This window comes from Erythrolamprus reginae, chromosome 1, assembly GCF_031021105.1.
Source record: "Erythrolamprus reginae isolate rEryReg1 chromosome 1, rEryReg1.hap1, whole genome shotgun sequence".
Taxonomy (NCBI): Eukaryota; Metazoa; Chordata; class Lepidosauria; order Squamata; family Dipsadidae; genus Erythrolamprus; species Erythrolamprus reginae.
Genome location: NC_091950.1, coordinates 382,709,883 through 382,735,282, shown reverse-complemented (window position 1 = coordinate 382,735,282; position 25,400 = coordinate 382,709,883).

Here is a 25,400-nt window from a genome sequence, read left to right as displayed (position 1 = left end):
AGACAGTGCAATATTTTCAGTGCCTAAAGCTAATGCCCCCTTTCTTTTTTCAAAATAAAAAGAATTGATTTCTAACTTGAAGACAAGAGGCCAAATATTAAGAATCTGAATTTGGCATTCAAGTAGATATTAAGGTGTTTTATTTATTTATTTTTAGTTAAAGATAGCTTTACAGTGCCTGCTTGTACTGACTACATAGTGTCCAGTTCATTTATGAAAGAGCTGAATGTGATAGTCACTTTGGCAACAAATACTCTAAAAATGAATAAAGCTAATGTAGAAATCATAGCATGTGGAAGAACATAATCCTCCCCGAATCCACAGTGAAATATAATTACACCAATTTATCTGCTTAGCAATTCCCTGATCCAGTGAGTTATATGTCAGCCCAGCATCAGCAACTACTATCTTCTGAGCAGCTGCCAGAAAAGAATGAAGCATATGGGATTTTTTATTTATTTGTTTTATTTATTTATTTTGTCCAACGCACAATGAGGGTTTTAGTGGGTATATATCTATATACACATTGTAAAATGCATGATGAAGGTTATAGAGGAGATACCCTTACTGACCTCTTAGGAATTTGGATAGGTCAACTGTAGATAATCTAAGGGTAAAGTGTTGGGGGTTTGGGGATGACACTATGGAGTCCAGCAATGAGTTCCACGCTTCGACAACTCGGTTACTGAAGTCATATTTTTACAGTCAAGTTTGGAGAGGTTAATATTAAGTTTAAATCTGTTGTGTGCTCTTGTGTTGTTGTGGTTGAAGCTGAAGTAGTTGCCGACAGGCAGGACGTTGCAGCATATGATCTTGTGGGCAATACTTAGATCTTGTTTAAGGCATCTTAGTTCTAAACTTTCTAGGCCCAGGATTGAAAGTCTAGTCTCGTAGGGTATTCTATTTCGAGTGGAGGAGTGAAGGGCTCTTCTGGTGAAGTATCTTTGGACATTTTCAAGGGTGTTAATGTCTGAGATGCGATATGGGTTCCAAACAGATGAGCTGCATTTGAGGATGGGTCTGTCAAAAGTTTTGTAAACTCTGGTAAGTAGTGTGAGATTGCCAGAGCAGAAGCTACGTAGGATTAGGTTTACAACTCTTGAAGCCTTCTTGGCTATATTGTTGCAGTGGGCTTTGACACTTAAATCTTTTGTTATTAGTATACCAAGGTCTTTAACCGAGTGGAGATTATCTGTGATAATTTGATTATTCAGTTTGTATTTGGAGTTCAGATTCTTCTTCCCAATGTATAGGACAGAGCATTTGCTAGTTGAGATTCTCTAAGATCTTTTCAACATGGCACAGCCTGGACTACATTCTGAAATAGACCTGGGCTAACATTTTGCAGAAGAGACGGAGTAACGACTCGGACACAAGAGCTGGATTTAAACTTGGGTCATTTTTATTATAATAAATTTGCATAATTTATTAATTAAATTAGCATAAATTAGCATAAATTTGCATAATCAACATACTTAACTATGACCCGGAACCAAATGGACCTGCAGGGTCAAACAAACACTTCCGGGGCGGAAATGACGTAAAAGGTCAACATTCCTGGGCAACTATGGGCGTAATCGATGCTGGTCCAGGTGAGGGACCTCTCCCTCACCTGAGACCCTGCCATACACTCGCATGAGGGGGGTCCCGCCGGCTCACCCCTACCCTGGGACTTCAATAGCGGGACCCAAAGACAGGTTCCCCCCAAGAGCGCAGGTAGCACCCACCATGGTCTTGGAGAGAACCTGTCAATCATCCCCAAAGATGCCCAAGGGAGAACGCGCAGTTGCTGAAACCACCCAGATTTCCGCCCCTAACCTGCCTACCCAATGACCAGAGGTAAGCCAATTAACCTAATTAAATGCAAACACCCCCTAACCGCACATCCATCTCCCCAGTGTGGAATGGGCGAAAAAACAGCCTGGCCTAATGGGCGAAGCTGCAAAAAATTCCCATTCGGCCCCCGCAGGCGACCCCTAGGCACACTGCAAAATAGGGAAGGGCGGGTGGGTGTCTGCTCAGGCAACCAGGTCCGGGCGAAAAGGCTGTTTCCCGGCCTGCTGCCCCTTAAATAGGGCCAGCAGGCCCCGCCCAGACCTGGTGACATGCCCAGCCACGTGGGCAGGGCATTCCCGGCCGAAATCTCGTCTCGCGAGATTTCGGCCGAAAACAAGATGGCGGCCGCCATCTGAAGGGTCCGAGTCTGCCCGGCCCTTCAGCAACATCGCCGTGGGGCCGGTAAGTCAGCCGGCGTTATTGCAGAAGAGACGGAGTAACGACTCGGACACAAGAGCTGGATTTAAACTTGGGTCATTTTTATTATAATAAATTTGCATAATTTATTAATTAAATTAGCATAAATTAGCATAAATTTGCATAATCAACATACTTAACTATGACCCGGAACCAAATGGACCTGCAGGGTCAAACAAACACTTCCGGGGCGGAAATGACGTAAAAGGTCAACATTCCTGGGCAACTATGGGCGTAATCGATGCTGGTCCAGGTGAGGGACCTCTCCCTCACCTGAGACCCTGCCATACACTCGCATGAGGGGGGTCCCGCCGGCTCACCCCTACCCTGGGACTTCAATAGCGGGACCCAAAGACAGGTTCCCCCCAAGAGCGCAGGTAGCACCCACCATGGTCTTGGAGAGAACCTGTCAATCATCCCCAAAGATGCCCAAGGGAGAACGCGCAGTTGCTGAAACCACCCAGATTTCCGCCCCTAACCTGCCACGGAGCGGGGGTCAGATCTCTATCTTGGCCCCCTGACTCCCCCCTCTATCTGCGCCAGCTCACGCAGAGACCTCTGCAGGTCCTGTAAGAAAATGGCGTTCCCCTGTTCTGACAGGTGAACGCCATCGGCCCGGTAAAGCCACGGCCGATCTACAGTGATGAGGGGATGGGCAACTACAATCCCCCCTAATTCTTTGACAGTCTTTCCCACGGCCTTATTCACCCTACGTCTAACCCGGTGGATGGCCCTAAGGGAAATGGCGTCCCTCCAAACGATCCGTGGGAGGATCTCTGACCACACCACTTGCGTGGTGGGCCATGCCGTGCGAAGCCGCCGCAGGTCTTCGCGCGCCTGGACGATCAACGGTAGACCGCCAAGCAGGCATAGGTCATTGCCACCGAGGTGCAAGACCAGCCATCTGGGTGCGGCTATGGGCTGCCGACCACCCAGTCCCATCTGGGCGCGACCCTGGGTAGCCGCCCGCCCAGCAGCGCCGGGTACCGCCCTGAGATGCTGCGTACCCAGCAGCGTCGGTAGGAGGCCCTCCCACCGCATACCCCTCCGGCCCATCCAAACAACATTGACCCACCGTCCCAACGACAGCTGGGTCCTGATGGCACTTCTGGCTGCTGAGCGGCCGGCCCAGAAGACCATGCTGTGGCCACACAGCAGCGCCGTCGGTTTCTGCCTGGACTGGGAACCTGGAAGAGGACACACACAGAGAGGTTACCTAGCCTAAACCCTGCCCCGGATCCTCAGCGGGCCTGACATAACCCAAATATGCCGCTGACCGCCAGCGGCCGATCTCCTGAATCCGTTGGGCCGGGAGACCAGAAAGTGCCGCGCTAGTGGCGGCGCCGATACGGAACGAATGCGTTCCATAGCCGGCGGGATCCATGCCTACCTGAGACATGGCCTTAGACACTATCGCCCAGAATTGATACCGGGTCAGGGGGGAACCGTCCTGGTGTATAAAAAGGTACCCACGCCCTGACCCACGCAAAACACAAAATTGCTGCAAAGCAGCCACCGGGCAAACAGACTTATCGGTGGCTGCACTAAGTTCAAGTCTAACCCCTCTGTGTAACTGATCTGTCTTGGAGTGTCTCACCAAAAGAGAGACACCCCCCTGTCTAAAGGACAGATCAGCGAGCTGGAAGGCACGGAGCGACAAGTCAGACTGCGAGGAGGCCATTGCCTCGCTGACCCTGAGGGCCCCGAAAAACATAACGCAAGTCGCTGCCCTGAACAGCCGAGCCTCGTAAGGAGAGGCGCACAGACTGCCAAACATCTGATTAATCAGAGACAGCTGCTGAACCGTCAGGGCCCGACGAGTGTCGGCGGGAAACCCCTGTCGCTCCCTCACCCAACCCTCCAGCATCCTCCGGATGCGAAAATCACCCGTAAAATCACCAAACCCCCCCGCCTTGGACAGAAAGGCGAGGCCGGCTAACCTAGCCCTGATAGTCCTCACTGAAAGGCCACGCCCCTTCAGCAGGACACAGAATTCAGCTAGGTGCTCAACCGGGGCAGGCCAGCAATGGGGGTAACCCTTACCCAGCCTGAAATCCCCAAACTCCTTACCTGCACGCTGATAAGCTCGCAGGGTACTAGGAGCTACCGATAAGGCGATCGCCCTGGAGGCCTCGTCTCTCCAGCTCTCGAGAGCCCGCCCAGGCTCCACAGGTGGGCTGGAAACACCTCCGGCGACTCTCGGGCCCACGGGGCCAGGGTCCGAAACCTGGACAACTGACCACGGGACAAGGCGTCAGCCACCCCGTTATCTAAACCAGGGACGTGCCTAGCCAAAAACAAGGCCTTCAAAGACAAGGACCTGTGCACAAAATGGCGGACAAGCCGCATCACCCTGTCACTCTTAGAGGACAGGGCGTTCACAACATGGACAACCGCTAGATTGTCACACCAAAAATGCACAGTCTTATCCCTGAACTGCTCCCCCCAGAGCTCTAAGGCCACTATTAAGGGGAAAAGCTCCAAAAAGGTTAGGTCCTTAACCAACGAACAGGCACTCCATTCCGGAGGCCATGCCGACCAGCACCACTGGTCACCTAACACTACCCCAAAACCGCAAGTCCCTGCGGCGTCGGAACACAGCTGCAGCTCCGCTTCCAAAAGAAGCTCCTGCCGCCAAAACGACAACCCATTAAAACGTTCCAAAAACTCCAGCCACACGCAGAGGTCAGCCCTGACCCCTGCACATAAGCGGGTACGATGGTGGGGCAAACTCAGCCCCTTCATCGCATCATACAACCGGCGAGAAAAAGCCCTACCAGGCACCACTACCCGACAGGCAAAATTAAGAATCCCAGCCAACTCCTGGAGCTGCCGAAGAGTAACCTTCCTGCAGCCCAGGACCGCCTCAAGTTTGGACCTGATCTTAATCAACTTATCCAGGGGCAATCTGGAAGATTGCTCCACTGAATCCAATTCAATACCCAGGAAGGTAATCCTGGTGGCAGGGCCTTCGGTCTTCTCGGAGGCTAAAGGCACCCCCAATTGAGCACAAAGGGCTTCGAAGTCCCGCATCAAAGCAAAGCATTGCTCTGATTGCGCATGCCCGGCCACCAAGAAATCATCAAGGTAATGAACGACAGACCCCAGGCCACTCCGCCTCCTGAGCACCCACTCGAGGAAGGTACTAAAGCTCTCAAAGAGGGAGCAGGAAATAGAGCAGCCCATCGGCAATGCCCTATCCACATAAAACCCACCTTCGAAATGGAAGCCCAGCAGCTCGAAGTCGCCTGGGTGAATGGGGAGGAGCCGAAATGCCGACTTAATGTCGCATTTACCCATAAGGGCTCCCACCCCACACTCCCTAACCATAGCCACGGCCGCATCAAAGGATGCGTACCGGATGGAACAAAGCTCGTCAGGAATGAAGTCATTCACTGACCCCCCTTTTGGAAAAGACAAATGGTGAATCAACCTAAATTCACCACTCGCCTTTTTGGGGACCACACCTAAAGGGGACACACGAAGATTCGGAAAGGGCGGCTCCGGGAAGGGCCCAAGGACCCTGCCCTCAGCCACCTCCTTTCGAATCTTAGCCCGTACAATGTCTTCATGTCCGACAACCGACCTGAGGTTGTCGGACATGAAGGCCCTCCGAATACCCACATAAGGGATCCTAAATCCCTCGGAGAAGCCCCTCAAGAGCAACGCGGCTCTCGGGCGAGGGTGGTAGTCGATCAACCAACCCTCAAGTACAGAAACATTAATTGGGCTGGGCCCCTTTTCCCCCAGCTGGTGGGGGAGGTTTTCCTGGACCCCCGCCCTTCTTCTCCGCCCCTTTTTTGGGGCGGGGACAGACTGAAGCTGCATGGGACCCCCCACAATTCCCGCAGGCATGCTTGTATTTACAAAAGGGACGAAAACACGCCCCTTTTGCAGCAAACTCATGACAAGCGGGCGAGGCCCCCTTGCCAGCCACTCCAGGAGTCGCCTTGGCCGGCGAAGCCGCGCCGGGCTCCTCCTCCATAAAGTGCCCACTATCCGTGCGCTCACACCCTTCCTTCCCGGACATATGCGTGGCCTGGAACCACAGGTCCGGGACCACCATATCCCACGGCAAGTTGGGCTCCACAGACATCCTCATGCGGAAACCCTTATCATAATGGCGCCAGATGGTGCCCTTATATTCAAAATGGGCCCTGGCAATTAAGTCTATATACTTAAACATGGCAGAGGCCATAGCCGGCTGCCGTTGGATCACTACCGACCCATAGGTAAGAAAGGCATACAGCCAGGAGCTGAAGCATTTCGTTACCTTGGTCTTCTTCGTTTTCTCCCCCGGGACAATCTCTTTCTCCTGCTTGGGAACCTCGCGGTTCAAAAGCGAAAAAAGATCGACGTATTCGCCCCGCCAAATAGCCTCCTTGACCGACGGGTGAAGGTGGCATCCTAGAGGGGTGGACGGCAGCCCGCACGGTATGGCCCCCGCTTTAATACAAGCGAAGGGGTCCCACACCGAGTTGGCCGCCACACCAAAAACACCCGCCCCGTGGGGGTAGGGGAAAACCGGGAGCGGGGGCATGACAGGAGGGGCCGGAGGAACCCACCCCCCTGCCCCTGGCACCGCTGGTGTCCCCGCAGGACCCGAGCCAGACAACGGAGCAGCGCTGGCCGCCGGCGGCCCCGGAGGAGGAACCGGCGGAGCCCACACCTGCCCGCAGGTGCCCGCGGGGGACCCCAAAAAGCTGGACCCACTCCCGACCCCCGCCGGGGGAAAACCCGGGGCGGGGGGAGGAAGAAAAGACAGAGATGTGGTGTGTGGTGCAGCCTCACCTGCCCCGTACGGGGTTGAAGACATCCACGGGGGGCCCAATGGTGTGGGGCCCGGGAAAGCCGCCATCGGCCCTGCAGGGGCCTGCCGTCCGAACGGACCCGGCTGCCCAGCCTGGGCCGCCGCCGGGTCTCTCCCCAACGCCGCAGGCACTTGATCGCTGGACACTCCGGGGACCGCACCGCTCCTCCACTGCTCGAGCTCATCGAGCCTCTCCAACACCCTGGCCCAAGACATAGCAGGAGAAAAATCAGGTTGAGGGGCAGGAGGCACCGAGACCACCCCCCCCTGTTCAGGGACCACCCCAGCCGTCCCCTCCCTGCTGGCCCGGGCCCGGGCAGAAGGCCTAAGGGCCCTCCTGGGGCGCGCTGCTGGCGGAGCCATAGGAGCAGTGGCAGGCCTCTTCTTAGGAGCCATCACACTCTCCCCTTAGGTAAGCAATAAGCCACTAAAAACCACCTAGGCCGAAACCCACAGCGCGAATGGCAGGCCCAACTCCCCCCACAGGGCCCTACCTAGGGCCTGGGAGCCCCTGCCACCCCTATTAAACCCCTGTATTGGGTATAACAGTACAATGATATCTCTATATATTGCACAGTATTTATTGATAATGTATTATTAAGATGGAAAACCTCCCTGCACAGGCAGGCCTTAGAGGCCTGCAACCCAGGAACACCCCCCCGCCCAAGACCGGGGGGCCAAACCCAACACCCCCACCGCGCCCTCCTCCCAGCCGGGAGGAGGTTACCAGTCCCCCTCGGGCCCGAGGGGGATCGCTGCAAACAGCTCCGGTGAAGTAGTAAAAGCAAGAAGTCTTCCAGGCACTTTTCGCCCCCTCGGTAGGCCACAAAATGGCGGCCGCAACACGAGGGAGACACAAAATGGCGGCCGAGCAGCTCCAAGGAGTGTCTGCTCAGGCAACCAGGTCCGGGCGAAAAGGCTGTTTCCCGGCCTGCTGCCCCTTAAATAGGGCCAGCAGGCCCCGCCCAGACCTGGTGACATGCCCAGCCACGTGGGCAGGGCATTCCCGGCCGAAATCTCGTCTCGCGAGATTTCGGCCGAAAACAAGATGGCGGCCGCCATCTGAAGGGTCCGAGTCTGCCCGGCCCTTCAGCAACATCGCCGTGGGGCCGGTAAGTCAGCCGGCGTTAATTTTTGCAAGCAGAAAAAAAGGGTAGACAGGTTTTCAAATTTCTCTGGGGAAAACAGTACCCTAGAATTCCTTCTTAACAATGACAATATCATCATTGTTGAAACCATTCTATGGGATAGGATGTCATGGTGCCTTCTCTATGGATTTAATTAATGTATAAGAAGACAGGGAGAATACGGTTTGGTATGGAGATGAAAAAGCAGGACATTCACACAAATACAGATATTCCATTCTTTTAAGAGCAATTTTTATCTTTATAAAATATTTTTAAGGGCAATTTACCCCAGGGAATATATTCAAAATTTTGAGTGGAGTGGTGGCTTAGAGGTGGAACTCTTGCCTCACGATCAAGAGGCTGCGAGTTCAATCCTAGGTACAGGCAGATATTTCTCTCTCCGGGCACAGTGAGAATATATCTGCTGAACAAAACTCCGCATTGATGACTGGAAGGGCATACGGCCATTCAACACTCTGCCTGCTCCATTCAGTTGTCCAGACTCCACCCTGCAAGAGATTACGGGGTCATTAAAAGAAAAGGAATGCATTCAAAATTTTCTTTTAAAACTATCTAAACCAAATTCTGCAGGGGAAAATACAGGAAAGTCTTCTACTTAAAACTACTGATTAGGTTTCTAATTGTGCTCTTCATTCTGTTTTCAGAGATTCAGTATTAAAAATGTAGTGATGTCTTTGGCTTTGATGATTTGAGAAGGGGATTTGACAAATTCACTGAAAATTGATTTACTAAATTTATAAGCCATTCACTATAAGTAATTTAAGTTCTTTTCCAGACAAGGAATTCCCCAATACTCATTTTAGAGAGGTAGACACTTGCCTATTCTGGTGATAAGATTTCCACAAACATTAGCTCGTCTGATGACTCTTAGAAATAAGAAAGACTTTTTCCAATATTTGATTAAAATCTGTTTTGAGTCCTGCATTCTGGAATGGGAGTGAACAGATTTTGATCTTCCACATAACATCCTCTCAAGTATTTGTTGAAGAGTATTATCATAGCTCCTTTCCATCATCTTTTTTCAGCTCCTTCAATGTCTTCTCATAAAAGACATTGAAGGAGATATGCCCATGTTTCACCATCACTCCGCAGTCTGCATTGGCTGCCGATCAATTTCCGGTCACAATTCAAAGTGTTGGTTATGACCTTTAAAGCCCTTCATGGCATTGGACCAGAATATCTCCGAGACCGCCTCCTGCCGCACGAATCCCAGTGACCGATTAGGTCCCACAGAGTGGGCCTTCTCCGGGTCCCGTCAACTAAACAATGCCGGTTGGCGGGTCCCAGGGGAAGAGCCTTCTCTGTGGTGGCGCCGGCTCTCTGGAACCAACTCCCCCCGGAGATTAGAACTGCCCCTACTCTTCCTGCCTTCCGAAAACTCCTTAAGACTCACCTTTGCCGTCAGGCATGGGGAAACTAAACATCTCCCCTGGGCATGTTAATTTATACATGGTATGCTTGTGTGTGTGTTTGCTACTACATGGGGTTTTTCTTAAATTGTTAAATATTTTAATTAATTGGATTGTTGTGACTGTTTTTACTTGTTGTGAGCTGCCCCGAGTCTTCGGAGAGGGGTGGCATACAAGTCCAACTAATTAATTAATAAATAAATAAATAAATAAATAAATAAATAAATAAATAAATAAATAAATAAATAAATAAATAAATAAATAAATAAATAAATAAATAAATAAATAAATAAATAAATAAATAAATAAATAAATAAATAAATAAATAAATAAATAAATAAATAAATAAATAAATAAATAAATAAATAAATAAATAAATAAATAAATAAATAAATAAATAAATAAATAAATAAATAAATAAATAAGTCTTAGTTTCTGTCCCCCTGAACTTTTGTGAATCCAACTAATCCAACCCTGAACTTTTGTGAATCCTCTCTGTGTTATTAAGAATAGGTCAAAGTTGGGTTTTATATATTTTGTTCTGTATATTCTTTTCTATTAAATTATGCTTTGCATGCTAAAAAGCAGCACTTAAAGTGTAATGTAGTGATTAAGGCATCAGGCTAGAAACTCTGGGAGCACCTGTTCTGCTGTTCACTCATTATTATTATTTTCTATTTTTTATTATTTTCCTATTTTCCGGCTCACAACAAGGCATAAACAAATCGTAACAAATCCAAATAAATTTTAATATTTAAAAAAGTTTAAAAAGAACCCCAATATACTAACAAGCACACACACAAATATACCATACATAAATTGTACATGCCCGGGGGAGATGTTTCAGTTCCCCCATGCCTGACGACAGAGGTGGGTTTTAAGAACTTTACGGAAGGCAGGGAGAGTAGGGGCAGTTCTAATCTCCGGGGGGAGTTGGTTCCAGAGAGTTGGGGCCGCCACAGAGAAGGCTCTTCCCCTGGGGCCCGCCAACTGACATTGTTTAGTTGACGGGACCCGGAGAAAGCCCACTCTGTGGGACCTAATCGGTCGATGGGATTCGTGCGGCAGGAGGCGGTCTCGGAGGTATTCTGGTCCAATGCCATGAAGGGCTTTAAAGGTCATAACCAACACTTTGAATTGTGACCGGAAATTGATCGGCAACCAATGCAGACTGCGGAGTGTTGGTGAAACATGGGCATACCTAGGTAAGCCATGACTGCTCTCGCAGCTGCATTCTGCACGATCTGAAGTTTCCAAACACTTTTCAAAGGTAGCCCCATGTAGAGAGCGTTACAGTAGTCGAACCTTGAGGTGATGAGGGCATGAGTGACTGTGAGCAATGAGTCCTGGTCCAGATAGGGCCACAACTGGTGCACCAGGCGAACCTGGGCAAACGCCCCCCTCGCCACAGCTGAAAGATGTTTCTCTAATGTGAGCTGTGGATCGAGGAGGACGCCCAAGTTGCAGACCCTCTCCGAGGGGATCAATAATTCCCCCCAGGGTAATGGACGGACAGATGGAATTGTCCTTGGGAGGCAGGACCCACAGCCACTCCGTCTTATCCGGGTTGAGTTTGAGTCTGTTGACACCCATCCAGGCCCCAACAGCCTCCAGACACCGGCACATCACTTCCGCTGCTTCGTTGACTGGACATGGGGTGGAGATGTAAAGCTGGGTATCATCAGCGTACTGATGATACCTCACCCCATGCCCTCGGATGATCTCACCCAGTGGTTTCATGTAGATATTAAATAGCAGGGGGGAGAGGACCGACCCCTGAGGCACCCCACAAGGGAGAGACCTCGGAGTCAACCTCTGACCCCCCACTAACACCGACTGCGACCGGCCAGAGAGGTAGGAGGAGAACCAGTGAAGAACAGTGCCCCCCACTCCCAACCCCTCCAGCCGGTGCAGAAGGATACCATGGTCGATGAGCCGCTGAGCCGCTGAGAGGTCAAGGAGCACCAGGACAGAGTATAAACCCCTGTCCCGGGCCCGCCAGAGATTATCCATCAGTGCGACCAAAGCAGTTTCCGTGCTGTAACCGGGTCTGAAACCCGACTGCTGGGGACCTAGATAATCGGCTTCTTCCAAGGACCGTTGGAGCTGGAGCGCCACCACCTTCTCAACAACCTTCCCCATAAAGGGAAGGTTAGAGACTGGGCGATAGTTATTAAGTATGGCTGGGTCCAGGGAGGGCTTCTTGAGGAGGGGGCGCACAAGTGCTTCTTTATAGAGAGTTGGAAAAACTCCCCTCCCCAAGGAAGCATTGGTAATCTCCTGGACCCAGCTCCGTGTCACCTCCCTGCTGGCCGAGACCAACCAGGAGGGACACGGATCCAGTAAGCAGGTGGCAGAACTCACAGATCCAATGGCCTTGTCCATTTCATCAGGTGTCACCAGATCAAACTCTTCCCAGACAGGTGGACAAGTACGTGCCCCAGTCACCTCGACTGACTCATTGTCAGTCAACTCTGTTTCCCAATTGGAGTTGAGATCGGCCCGGATCTGAGCGATTTTATCAGCGAAAAACGTGTTAAAATCCGCGGCACTGCTCTGCAAGGGCTCCCCAACTCCCCCCTGATTAAGAAGGGAGCGGGTCACCCTAAACAGAGCGGCCGGGCGGGATTCCGCTTATGTGGTTCCTTATAAAAGGGACTCCAAAAAAACCAAGCCAAATTTCCAGCATATTCTTCAAATGAAGGCTGAGGCATCAAGAACAACAATCCAAAGGCAAGATCCCCCATTACTTCAATTGCAAACATTCAGCTAAGGAGCAGGACAGAATATAATATAACAATTTTATTTCCAGCAGGGATTGTACGCTACCTGGTTCATTCACTAAACAAAGACTAAGCCTGGTTGCTTTTCTTACTTAATGATCTTGTATGTATTTAATTAGATAGCAATTTCTATGCAGAGTGGAAATAAGACAGGCTATCAGCAAGACTAAACAACTGGTATCGTGTTGATGGAGCAGAAGTAAAGAGAGATGGTCACCAAGGGATGAAGTATGAAATATGAGTGAATCTAATAGGGAAATTGCTTAGGAGCTTATCTGGAGAGAGGGCAAGGTTTTATGCATGCACCACATGAACAAAGTAAAGGTTGTAGTACAGATCATATCTTCCTTTTCATCAGTCATATGGTGATTTGTATCTGTGAATGATGCCCTAGTTTTCTTGCCCAGGTTTCCTATTATAAAGGTGGGAAGATTTTCTTTTTACTTTGAGAGAGGGAAGAAATGAAGTTATTTTCTCAGAGATAAAACTTGTGGATTAATATTTAAATGGTGAGCAAGCATGACTCCTCTCCATCCCACTACATTTTCCTTACTGTTTAAGGCCATAAAATCATGCTAGCGCAATGTGCTATTTGTTGGGCTGCCTATGAAGTTGCTGCTGGCACAAAAATATTGGAGGGAAAGCTATTATTGCAAAATATCCATCCCGGATATAAGAAGGCTTCCAGATCTTCCTGGTGTGGGAGGGAGACTGGGAGAGACCTTATGTGGCACACTAACCGGCTATATCAGGGACTGGCTTTCAAAGTAGAAGAGACAAAGAACAGGTCTTGATGTTTTTCTGTGTGATATCTTTTCATGTATTTGAAGAATACAACCATACTTGAATCTTCTCTTTCCAAAGCTACATGCTACATATTTAAGGCTTAATTGTTGTGCCATCTGTTTAGTAAGAATTTCCTTCTGTTTCATCGTCAAATCCATCAATAAGGTGATGGAAGAGTAAGAGTTTAGGACTGAACTCCTTAAATCATGATCCATTCAATGCCTTTCTCTGCTATGATGAGGAACAATTTAGATGCACTGTTTGAATACAATTTTTAAATTAAATTTTCAAACCAGATTTCAAAGCATGCAATGAGTCCAATGCCTACACCTAATCAGAAGGTCATGGCAAACATCGTCAAAGATATTGTATTTTCACAGCTTTATACACAATCTGTTAAGAAAGTTATTGGTTTCAAGACTGGTAATCTCATCCAAATAAGAAACGCAAACCATGTGTACTATTTGTCTACTGTGCAGTAACAGAATCAAGAAAGCCCTTTTCCCACATTTATTTTTAGTTTCCAGAAAATTAGGGAGGATCCCTCCTGTGACACTCCTTATGCCATTTTTTCTTCAGTGGGCTTAGGTATCTTTTGCAAGATGCTTATCTAGTCTGTGGTTCTTCTCCTGTCTTTAAAATTGATTCTCACATACCATTACAGTTACAAATCTGTGATTCTGCTAACTGTATTTCCACATGTCATTGTCAGACTCTCAGCAGTTACTAAAATCTTATATTTTTCCCTTCTCTTTTCAAGATGGGGATAAGGTTTATCCTTCTATGATAGTCTAGACTTCTCATTTTCCAGGATTTCTAAAATATAATCTAGACATGGATGGGGTCATCATTAGTTTACAGGCCTCCCGAAAGCAATAACCACACCAAGTAATCATATTTTCTCTTTCCTGTCCTTCCTTTTGTCTCAGAAATGTGTCAACAAGATAAGCACCTTTAAAGTATTGATTTGATAGAAGATAAGGTAGGTTTTTTAAAATATTACATTCAAGGTGTTTACTCTTACACCCAAATCTCTAAGGATTTCTTGCAAGTTCATCTTTAGCTTAAGTAATTAGTTACATTTATGCATAACAATTACTGTTCTGTCTGGGTCACTCCGGAAGCCAAGACCAACCCAAAAAGAGAATCCAGACACACCGATAAAAGGCAAAGGCAGTTTATAAAATTCAAGAAAAACACAGGTAACAGAAAATGTCCTTACAAACAGGAAAACGCTGTATCTTCAAATATATCCACGAAGGCAAAAGTCCATGCAGCAATAGAGGATTCTTGCTGTCAAGACGAGGCTGTAGATAGCAGACCTACACCTCCCACGGGTCTTCCAAACTGCTGGGCCACAAGCCGGGAACAGAGACGCCGAGAACAAAGCAGGACACCGTAACTCCAACTGATAACACTCCACATGGCTTCAAGGGCTTGCCTGCCTTTTAAACCCTGCTAATGAGGACCACACCCAAGCCCTGCTGTTCCTAATTCAATGTTGATAATACTTCTTTAATTGCTTCCTCCGTTGCTCTGAACGTCTCTGTCGCATGTCAATGACAGCTTGTGCGTCATCCCCTAATGACTCCAAGCTACTGGCTGGGGAGAGCCCCCCCCCCCCGGGGCTCTCATGCTGTTCTTCCTCATGCCATTCCTGACTGTCCTCTCCCCCATCCGACAGCTCAGCCCCTTCCTCTTCGCTGTCCTGCTCCTCCGGGCATGGAGCCAGCAGAGACGCAGCTGGTCCCTGAGCAGCCTCAGGCTGAACCACAACAATTACCATATCCACAAAGCACATTTTCAAGTTTACCCTTCATGAAGTCTAAGTCTATATGGCAAAAACAAAATTTAAATGAAATTTCAGTTGCAAAAGTTAAATGTATGTTTCATGATACTGTATATCCAATAAAACACTTTCTCTTGTTCTCAAAAAAACTCATCGTCATACTATTCCATATATTTTATTCCTCATGCTCTAACAATGCACAGCCAAATTATGACTATTGAATTTCATTGAATACCTTCTGGCTATTGATAAAATGTTTATTGTGAGGCTGATGTTATAGCTCTAAAAGAGCATTGGTCCTACTGAATAATGACATATAGCAAACTGAAAATAACTGATATATGGGAAAAGAGGCTTCAAAATCTATTGGAGAATTAAAACCATTTTCCAACATATTAAAAAAAATATGCCTGCACCTTGCTACTGAGTCAAACTTTATTTATAAAGTGCCCTTGAAAAAAAGTAATTTATTTATCAATTAATTAACATTTGACTCTGACTGTGAAAAGTCACAAAAGGTCATTTCAATCCCTAGTTTATTCAGCTTATACTGAAAGTGGAGTATTCAGACTGCTCTGCAGCAAGTGTACTCTACTCATTTAATTAGAACTCCAGTTAGGTAGATTATTAGAAAGCTAGTACTTAGCTAAACTACCATCCAATTCATCATGTGCTCTATTTAATCAGCATTCTGAATTATGCAAATTGGTGCTTGATTGCTAAAGCATCAGACAATCTAGTAAGATAATTTAAATTTAAAGACAAAAATTGTATCTTCTTTTTTCTAGAATCAAGCATAATATAATACTATGTATTCTTAGTAACAGTACAGAGGTAACTGATCATTATTTGCTTCTAGTATGTAATTTCAACTTTTTAGACTGGTCAAGAGCACCAGAATTCTCAGGTAGTTTCCTATCAAGCTAGTTGTTGCTGGATTTTAGCAAGATAGTAGAAAGGCTTTTAAGTAATTCTAAGCATCTGATCAATATATTGATAATAATCCTGAAAATATCATTTAATGCACATGCATGATAATTGCCAATACATGTATCCACTGAAAATTGATCTAAAGCAACTTTCTTTTTTTTAAAAGTAGTTCTTCCAGATGTCTTCGGACAATGACATCCCCAAATTCCCAACTAATTGTATCAACAACAAATTTATTTGAACATAAGGTTCAGAATTTTAAAAAAATGTTTTGGTTATTTACATAAACTAGAAGCCACTATTACATCTTAGAGTATCTTATTTACTATGGCTCCTTTTCTTGCATTCACAAAGAAATGCAAGCAGAAGAGATGAGTAGAAGGTTACATTCTCATTGTTTAGTAAATGGGAGGTATTTAGCATGCATATTATTAAGAATGATGTTTTTAAAGAAACCAGGTTAATGTACATTGCAACTTTTTGCAGGGCTCAAATGGGAGATAAAAAAGGTGAAGATATAATTTTTTTGCTCTCGGATTGTATTTGTCTGTTGTAATTTTCTACATTAATTTATTTGGATATTAAAACAAGCCAGAATCAGTTTATATGGTAAACAACAAAGTACGGTATATCTATGGAAGGAAAATTAAGAAAAGAAAATCGTGCTGTTTTAGAAACCATGAATAAAAAACTGAATGCTGTAATTCATTTCTCTTCCCCGACCTGGCAGCCTTCAAGTGTAAACTGTTGCTATGCTAAACACGAGTGCTGGGAGTTGTAGTCTCAAAACTTGTAGAAGCCATCAAGCTAGGAATAGCTTTCCTGATGGATACATGTAGAAAATCTTCTACGTATTCCCATATTTATACTGATTCCACAGGATGTACATTGTGTAAAATGTCATAGAATATAGAATAATAGAGTTGGACTTTGGAGGCCTTCTACTCCAACCCCTTGTCAAGCAGGAGACCTTACCCTTTCAGATAAATGATTCTACAATCTCTTTTTGAAAACCTCCAGTGATAGAGCACCCACAACTTCTGAAGGCAAACTGTTCCGTTGGTTGATTGCACTCATCATTAGGAAATTTCTCCTTAGTTCTAGGTTGATTCTCTCCTGGTTATTTTCCAGCCATTGCTTCTTTCCCTCCCTTTTGATGTTTTGGAAAATAGTTTGAGTCCCTCATCTTTATAGGAAAACAGCAAATTTTGAAAAACTGCTATCATATCTCCCTAGTGCTTTTTATTATACTAGACATACCCAATTCCCATAACCATTCTTCATAGGCTTTAGGCTCCAGCCCTCTAATCATTTTTGTTGCTCTTCTCTGCATTCTTTCCAGAGTCTCGACATCTGTTTTTTTTAATATTCTGTTGACCAGAACTGAATGCAGTATTCCAAGTGTGATTTTACTGAGACTTCATGTGATCTTGATTGTATCCTTCTATTGATATTATTATGTCTGGCTTGATTAATGTCCTTTTGCCCTTATGCACAATATAATTCTGGCTCATGTGCTTATGATACACCATTGCTAGCATAAATCACACCACAGAATAGAAAGATTTTGTGTCAGTGTCCCTGTCAATTACCCCAGATTGGCCTGGAAAGTCTGGTGGAGGGTTTATCTTGTAGGGCAACCCCTTGTTTTGTTTGATTTAATGCAGCTTTCACCAGAGAATAGCAGAGGGTGTGTAAGCCTAGAAGCTTCTGTTTATCAGCATGTTAATACAGTATGTGGATATGATGTGCACTTCCAACTTATTAGGAGCCATTGGGAGAATGAAAATCAGCATACCCTAGCAGGCTAAATCTACCACTGTATGCTACATTGATATATGCATCTTCAAACTACAGGTGCTTAATTGTTACATGACTCCTGGGACACGGGTGGCTAAAATATGTTACAACACATTTTGGGCATCGATGAAACTGTGTTTTAGTTGTTTGTGTACAAAACAATTTTTCAGAGAATTTGATAGTTACTTAAATCAGAGAGATTATATGTTTTTATTTTATTTTATTTTAATCTTAAGAGTTTTGAAAACAATATTTTATTTTGAACACTTGTTTCTGAGCTGGAATTAAGATTTCTTTTAAAAATTCAAATAGTATTTAATTTTTTTAAAAATAGTGGTTGGCAATCAGGTCCTTGCTTTAGTCAAGGGCAGATCTTGGGCGAAAATAAAATCTGCACTGAATCAATAATAGCATTATGAAAGTCAGACTATGTGGTACATGTCTGAAGCCCCAATTCCCACAGGCAGAGGATAATCTTTAAAAAAATATTGGGTTTGATCTATTTGCATTATTATATTCCTTTCCTTTTGCAAGAACTACAGTATTCTCACTCAGTTCAGTTCACTCATTTTGTTTGCATTAATTGCAAGCAAATTTTACACAGAATAGCTTTATAAACTATTCACATACAAGAGAGTCAAAAATAGCTACTAATTAAAATAGAAGTACATTTAATCCAGAGTTCGGTTCCTCCCAGTTTGGACTGGTTTGCCCAAACTGGTAGTGATCTGCTGGTGATGTCACGATGACATCACGATGACATCACGATGACATCACGATGACATCACGAAACCAGTTCGGACCGTGATGGTGTGGGCACCATCATCTGGGGGAGAGTTGAATGGTTTTTCAGAATTTTTTGGGAGGGCCATTTTCCCCCGGGTGTTTTTTCTTCTGCACATGCGCACAAGTCAAGTTTCCGGCACTGTGCATGCGGTCGCCATCTTGTTTTCTTTTTAAAAAAAGAAAGGATTTTTTTTGCCACTGCACATGTGTGTACATGCAAAGTGCACAGATCCACAAGACACAGCCACATGGCGTGAGAGGAAATGAACTAGCAGCAAGGTAAGTTAGAACCCACCCCTGATTTAATCCATACAAATGTAGTTTGTCATTTTCACCTTTTACTTCTCTCTACCTGCGTGTCTTTCTCTTTCTTTCTTTCTTTCTTTCTCTCTCTCTCTTTCTCTCTCACACACAGAGTGATAGCATTTTCTTTCTGACTTTCAGAATAGGTTTGCTTACATCAAGGCCATACTTAAAAGATATTAGAGACATATCTGTCAGCACCAGTTAAGGCAAATCATGGTATTTTGTCCATCTTGTAATATGTGGTTCTAATCCACTGTAATCTGTAATTTATCTGATTTACAAACACTATATCGCCCACGGTAAATCTTACAGTAAGTCTTTTTTATATATAAAACAATGTAAAACAAAACTATAAAAGCCAAATACATAAAAAACAACAGTACAAAATAATAATGTAGAGATAAAGCTAAAATATTACTATAATTCAACATCCACTTAATGCCCTTAAGGAGTGGCTCATTCTACTTTCTTTGAGGAAGCTGATACTGCCACTGAAAAGCAATTTTTTCATCTCCTTTTACTTCCCAGATGGGGAAAACCATTTGGATTACCTAACAGGCTGGGCCAATTTGGGTTGGAGTAAGTAGGCAGCCATATGCAAAAGAAAGACTTCATAGATGAGAAAGAGCCACTTTATATGGTATTCAGAAACCAACTGATAAGTATTGGAAGGCATGCAGAATGCTAGGTATAACATACTCCTGCTATTAGGTGACAATTAGCACATGGGCAGTTGCATTTGGGACTGTTATTTCTAGTAGTGTTTAAAGATAGCCCATATAAGAATGTCTTGTAGTAGAATAAAAAAAACAAGGAATAGATATTGATTGGTGGTCAGATACACAGATTCAGACCAGATACGGGACACAGAATTATATGGGTTCTGCAAAGAACCGCAAGAATTGGACAATTATCTATTGCAATTTAAAATGGAAGAAGAAACAGTTAAGAAAACAATGATAACCTGGGCAAAAAAATTAAGTTACAACACTGAATTAGAGAAGTAAGAAAAACTCTGGGGAAGAAATTATAAATTGACAATGTCGGCAGCTTATAAATAAAACCTATACAAAATGTTTCACATATGGCATCTATCCCCAGCAAGACTAGCAAAATGTTTTCAAATAGGTCACTGGATTCTTGGAAATACAGACAGGCTCAGAGAACATACTATCATATGTGGTGGACATGTGCAGTAGCAAAAAAATATTGGACAAGAATAAGAAATTGGCTAGAGGAGATAGCCAAACAACCAATAGACATAAAACAGAATTATTCTTTAGGCATAATTACAGTGAAATATGACCATACACAAACACGCACCAAATATCTAATGTTACATGTCATAACTGCAGCCAGAATAACATGCACAACATTGGAAGCATATAAATATACCATCAGAGGAAAGTGTGATAAAAAGTGTTAGAGTGCGCTGAGATGGATAGACTGACAAAAGAAATAAAAGATAATGGAGAAACTGAATATTACTTAGTATGGAATGCACGTATGGTATAATTGGTTAGAAGATAGGTACAAAGGTTTAAAAATTGTTAAGTAAAGGAGATAGAAAATAGTAACAAATTTGTATAAATATTTATGAACAATCAGGAATTGTATATACATTAGTATTGTGGTATATTAGCATAGATAAGGGAACCACATGTGTGTGTGAGAGAGAATTATATATACTGTACTATTTTCTATCATGTATACATATATATACACACATACATACATACATACATACATACATACATACATACATACATACAGACACACACACACACACACACAAACAGACACAAACAAACATAAAACAGAAGGCTCTAAAGGATCTATAATGGATATTTATCGATATGGAAATGTTGCAGATAGGAAAATGTGAAACAAAATGGAAAAAAACTGTAATATATATATTTTTTTAAAAAAGAATGTCTTGCAGTAATCTAACAGCAGAGTAATGAGGGGTTAAGGTCCTCTTGCCACAAGAAAGGTCACAGCTGGCATACCAGCTGGGAATACAGGATAAAGCAAATAGAAGATGCAGAGGCATTTTATTTTTAACCTGATAAATCACCTTGGATACAACTTTGAATTAATGAAAAAAATTCTCATTACTTGTTCATTTTTGTACAGGTAATTTTATTCAGTACTGATCATATGCCCTTTACAGTCAGGAAAAGGCCATTCCCTCGGTGGAAAATTTCATAAAATAAAAAAAATATTTATTTTCATTATTTCATTCATAAAATAAAAATAAGCTGTTAGTTAATCAATCCAAATTCTGATGTCTTTGGTTCTGTATTCATACTCTGTTACTTTGGATGCTTTGATATTAATCAGATTAATTATGCAGAAGGATTTCATTGTTTTCCACCTGGGTCATTTAATCAATTAATGAGCTCCTAAAAAACAATTTCAGAAACAATATTTCTTGTTGTTATACTCTATCACATGATTAAGTAAAGAACATAAGGTAATAAAACTACACTTATATAAATAAGATTGAAATCAAATAAGATTCTTTTTCCAGAGAGGTTTCCAAAGGACCATGATCTTGCCCCCCATATCAGGAAAATCTCCTGGTTCTCTGCAGTGTAAAATATCTGCTCACAAGCAGTAGATGATTCATGAACTACAGTACAGGAAGCAACTTCTGTGATTGCATGAATACTTCAACAGAGAAACTACTGTATTTTTTGAAGCATAAGATGTTCTGAAGTATAAGTGCAGTTTAATTTTTGGGTAGAAAACTAAAAAAATAAATGTTGCCTCTGCCTAACCAGCATCCATCAGTATTCATCTGGCTAGCATCTTGTCAATGTGCAAGAAAGTTCAGGGCTGTTTGGAAACTGAAACAGTATTTGTTGTATGAGTAACAAGGAAGGAAACAACAAGGACTGGCACACATATTTCTCTGATTGCATCACTACTGAAGACCACTACAATATGTTTTTACTTGAAATCCAAAGAGTCATCAAATTATACGTACCACTAATATTCACCAAAACTAAGAAAAACAAATTACCCATAAAAATAAGAAAGCTCCAAAGCAAAAAAAATATTCTTTGGTGCAAAAATAAAGCAGGCCATGTTTTCGACTTTAAAAGCCGCTATAAAAATTTGTGTCACCAAATAAATACTGAATGTATCAATTATCACATCATCCAAGAAGAAAACCTTTTATGGACAAAGTCTACTCATGCCTTCTACAACTTTGTTAACAATAAACTCAAAGACTCTAGACCCATCCCACCCCTAAAGGACCAAACAACATAGACCATAATGATGAATCAGACAAAGCCAACATCTTTAACACCTTCTTCAGATCAGTCTTTGTTAACAACAATGGCTCATGCCCAACATTTCCTAATCGCACCACAAATAACCTCAATAATCTTACACAAATTGATTTTATAGAAGATAACGTTAGAAAGGCATTATACAACCTAAAACCATCTTTATCTATTGGACCATGTGCATACTTCTTAAAAAAGCTCTTCTCCACCTTGGCTGAACCTCTGACCATAATTTTAAATAAATCTTTCAGTACTAGCTCCCTACCCACACTATGGTCACTTACCACAGTCAACCCTATCTTCAAAAAAGGAGATCCAAGCAATGTTGAAAATTACAGACCTATTTCTTTGTGTTGTGTCACCTGCAAAGTTATGGAATCAATCATAAGCCAATCCATTACACTCCACCTTGAAGCTAATAACCTACTTTCCAATAAACAATTTGGTTTCAGAAAAAAATCATCCTGTAATCTACAACTCTTATACTGTAAAAACATTTGGACTACTCAACATGACCAAGGTAATCCAATTGATGCAATCTATATCACCTTTTGCAAAGCCTTTGACTCAGTTGTCCATGACAAACTTCTTCTGAAACTCAAATCCTATGGCATCTCTGGACTACTACACAATTGGTTAACAGCATTCCTATCTAACAGACAACAAGTGGTCAAAATAGGAAGTGCCACTTCTCTTCCTGCTCCTATTAACAGTTGTGTCCCTCAAGGTAGTGTTTTAGGACCCACACTATTCATACTAATGTTCACCTACTTTTAGAGGAGAGAAAGTGCATCTCATTCCAAATGTGACCTCATCAACAGGCTGCTATCAGTTCAGGCAAACAGATCCGAACCAGGAGGAACACACCTCACAAAGTGTTGCACGATCCAGATAAGGGGATAACTGATACACATCTAGTTCTTGCTTGGAACTTTTCAATTGGGAAACTAAGGAACTAAAACAAATGCAAGGAAAAAGTCTTCTTCTCTATGACAATATGTCAGCAATTGCAATCTTCTTTAGTTTTCCCATTTTTAAAGTTGGCATAAGACAAATGTCACATATTTAGCCTTGTATAGGTTAACGATAGCCAAAGGCCATACAGTTGCTGACAATGAATAAGGTCAGCTTAGCTACCTCTGCCTAGCAATTAAGTTCTTCTTTATAGTCGTACCCATTTTCTACTAGATTATTCTTCTGTTTGGACTCAGTTGTGATAAATGACTATTTTGCAAGAGTATTAAAACAGATTAGTTGTTTGCAGGGATACAATTTAAGTACTTACCCCTGTGGCTATATGTTTTATTGTTTATAAATAATTTAAAATTCTAGTTTAGATTTCTATTTGCTAATTATTCTGGACAGCATACAAGGATTTAAAAAGGGGGGAAGCTATTAAAACCTAAATAAAATATTATATCAGGTAGAGGGGAAAAAGATAAAGCCATTAACATTGTATAACACATCCTACATGGTAACTATACACCATTCTTAGCACGGCCAGATAAAGGATAAAGAATGCACACCTCTTTGTTCTAATAAAATGGCTCCGCTTTAATAGATGATACCTGAAGAACATCAACTCTGTTACATTTTATAGCATAAGCAGGAAAAACATTGAACAAAGATGGCCCCTCAAATCTTCAAATCTTATGTAGAATTTTGTAGGCGATGACCAGCAGCTTGTGTTAAGTTGTGGAATCATGACTTCAGAACAACTGTTTATTGGCAACTCCCTATTCAACCCTTGGTCCTTCAATGTTGATTTAACATATATGTATCTTCTTGTACTTCTAAATCCTTTATTTTATTTTTATTTATTTATTTTTATTTATTTTGTCCAATCTACATATTGAAGAGAATAGACATGAAGTATTATATATAAAGAAGTGGGGGTTAGGGGTTGACACTACTGAGTCCGGTAATGAGTTCCATGCTTCAACAACTCGATTGCTAAAGTCATATTTTTTACAGTCAAGTTTGGAGCGATTAATATTAAGTTTGAATCTGTTGCATGCTCTTGTGTTGTAGTTTTTGAAGCTGAAGTAGTCATTGACAGGCAGGATGTTGCAGCATATGATCTTGTGGGCAATACTTAAATCGTTGAAGTTCTAAGCTTTCTAGACCTAGGATTGATAGTCTGCTTTCATAGGGTATTCTGTTTCGAAAGGAGGAGTGAAGGGCTCTTCTGGTGAAGTATCTTTGGACATTTTTGAGGGTGTTGATGTCCGAGATGTGGTATGGGTTCCAGACAGATGAGTTGTATTCAAGGATGGGTCTGGCAAAAATTTTGTAGGCTCTGATGAGTAGTGTGAGATTGCCGGAGCAGAAGTTACATAGGATCAGGTTAACAACTCTAGAAGCCTTTTTGGTGATATTGTTGCAATGGGATTTAGCACTTAGGTCATTTGATATTAGTATTCCAAGGTCTTTTACTGAGTGGGGGTTGGCTGTGAGATTTTGTTTATTCAGTTTATTTTATTTACTTCTGTTTGCTTGGGGGGTTTTTTTTGGATAAAAAAAGATAAATCTACTGGCCAGCATTCTCTCCTTCTCAAGCTGGTAGAGTATTTTTAGACCGATAGAACATGATCCTCCTTCTCCCTTTCCTTCTCCTTCTCTCTCTCTCCCCATTCCCTCTTGGTTCACCATCCCCACACTCAGGTGGTCTCCACCAGATAACATTTGCCCCACACTACGATACACTTCAAGACACTTTTCTAGATAAAGCCCTGCTCTGCTTTAAAAGTCCTCAAGATCCCCTCATAGAAGGTAAGTTTAGAGGAAAACTAACAATCCTTCAAGAATTTAACAAGGTTTGGAATTTTCCCTAAAGCCAATAACCTTCAACATTCATGTTACCTAGATCTTAGTTTGGTCAGTCATTACAACTTCATATTTCATTCCCAAAGGTACGTAAAATGCATTTCTGGTTTGCCATTGTGCTGTTTTTTGCACTCCGGGGCTTCAGGAAGCTTCCCTGAACCCTCTGGAGTGCAAATAACAGCACAATGGCAAACCAGAAGTGTATTTTCCAAACATTCGGGTTGTCACTTGAGTTGGGATTTTTTGCACTTCAGGGCTTCAGGGAAGTTTCCCTGAAGTGTTTGGAGAGTGAAATGGCCTTTCTCAAGGCCAAAAATCAACTGGCCAGTGTGCATATGTGCACTGCAGCTGATATAGGCAACGTCTCGCGTGCCCTATGATATGGCTCCGTGTGCCACACATTCACCCATTCACCATCACGGCCATAGAGCGATCTCACAGGGAACCCTCCACTTTTACTACTATACAATGCAAG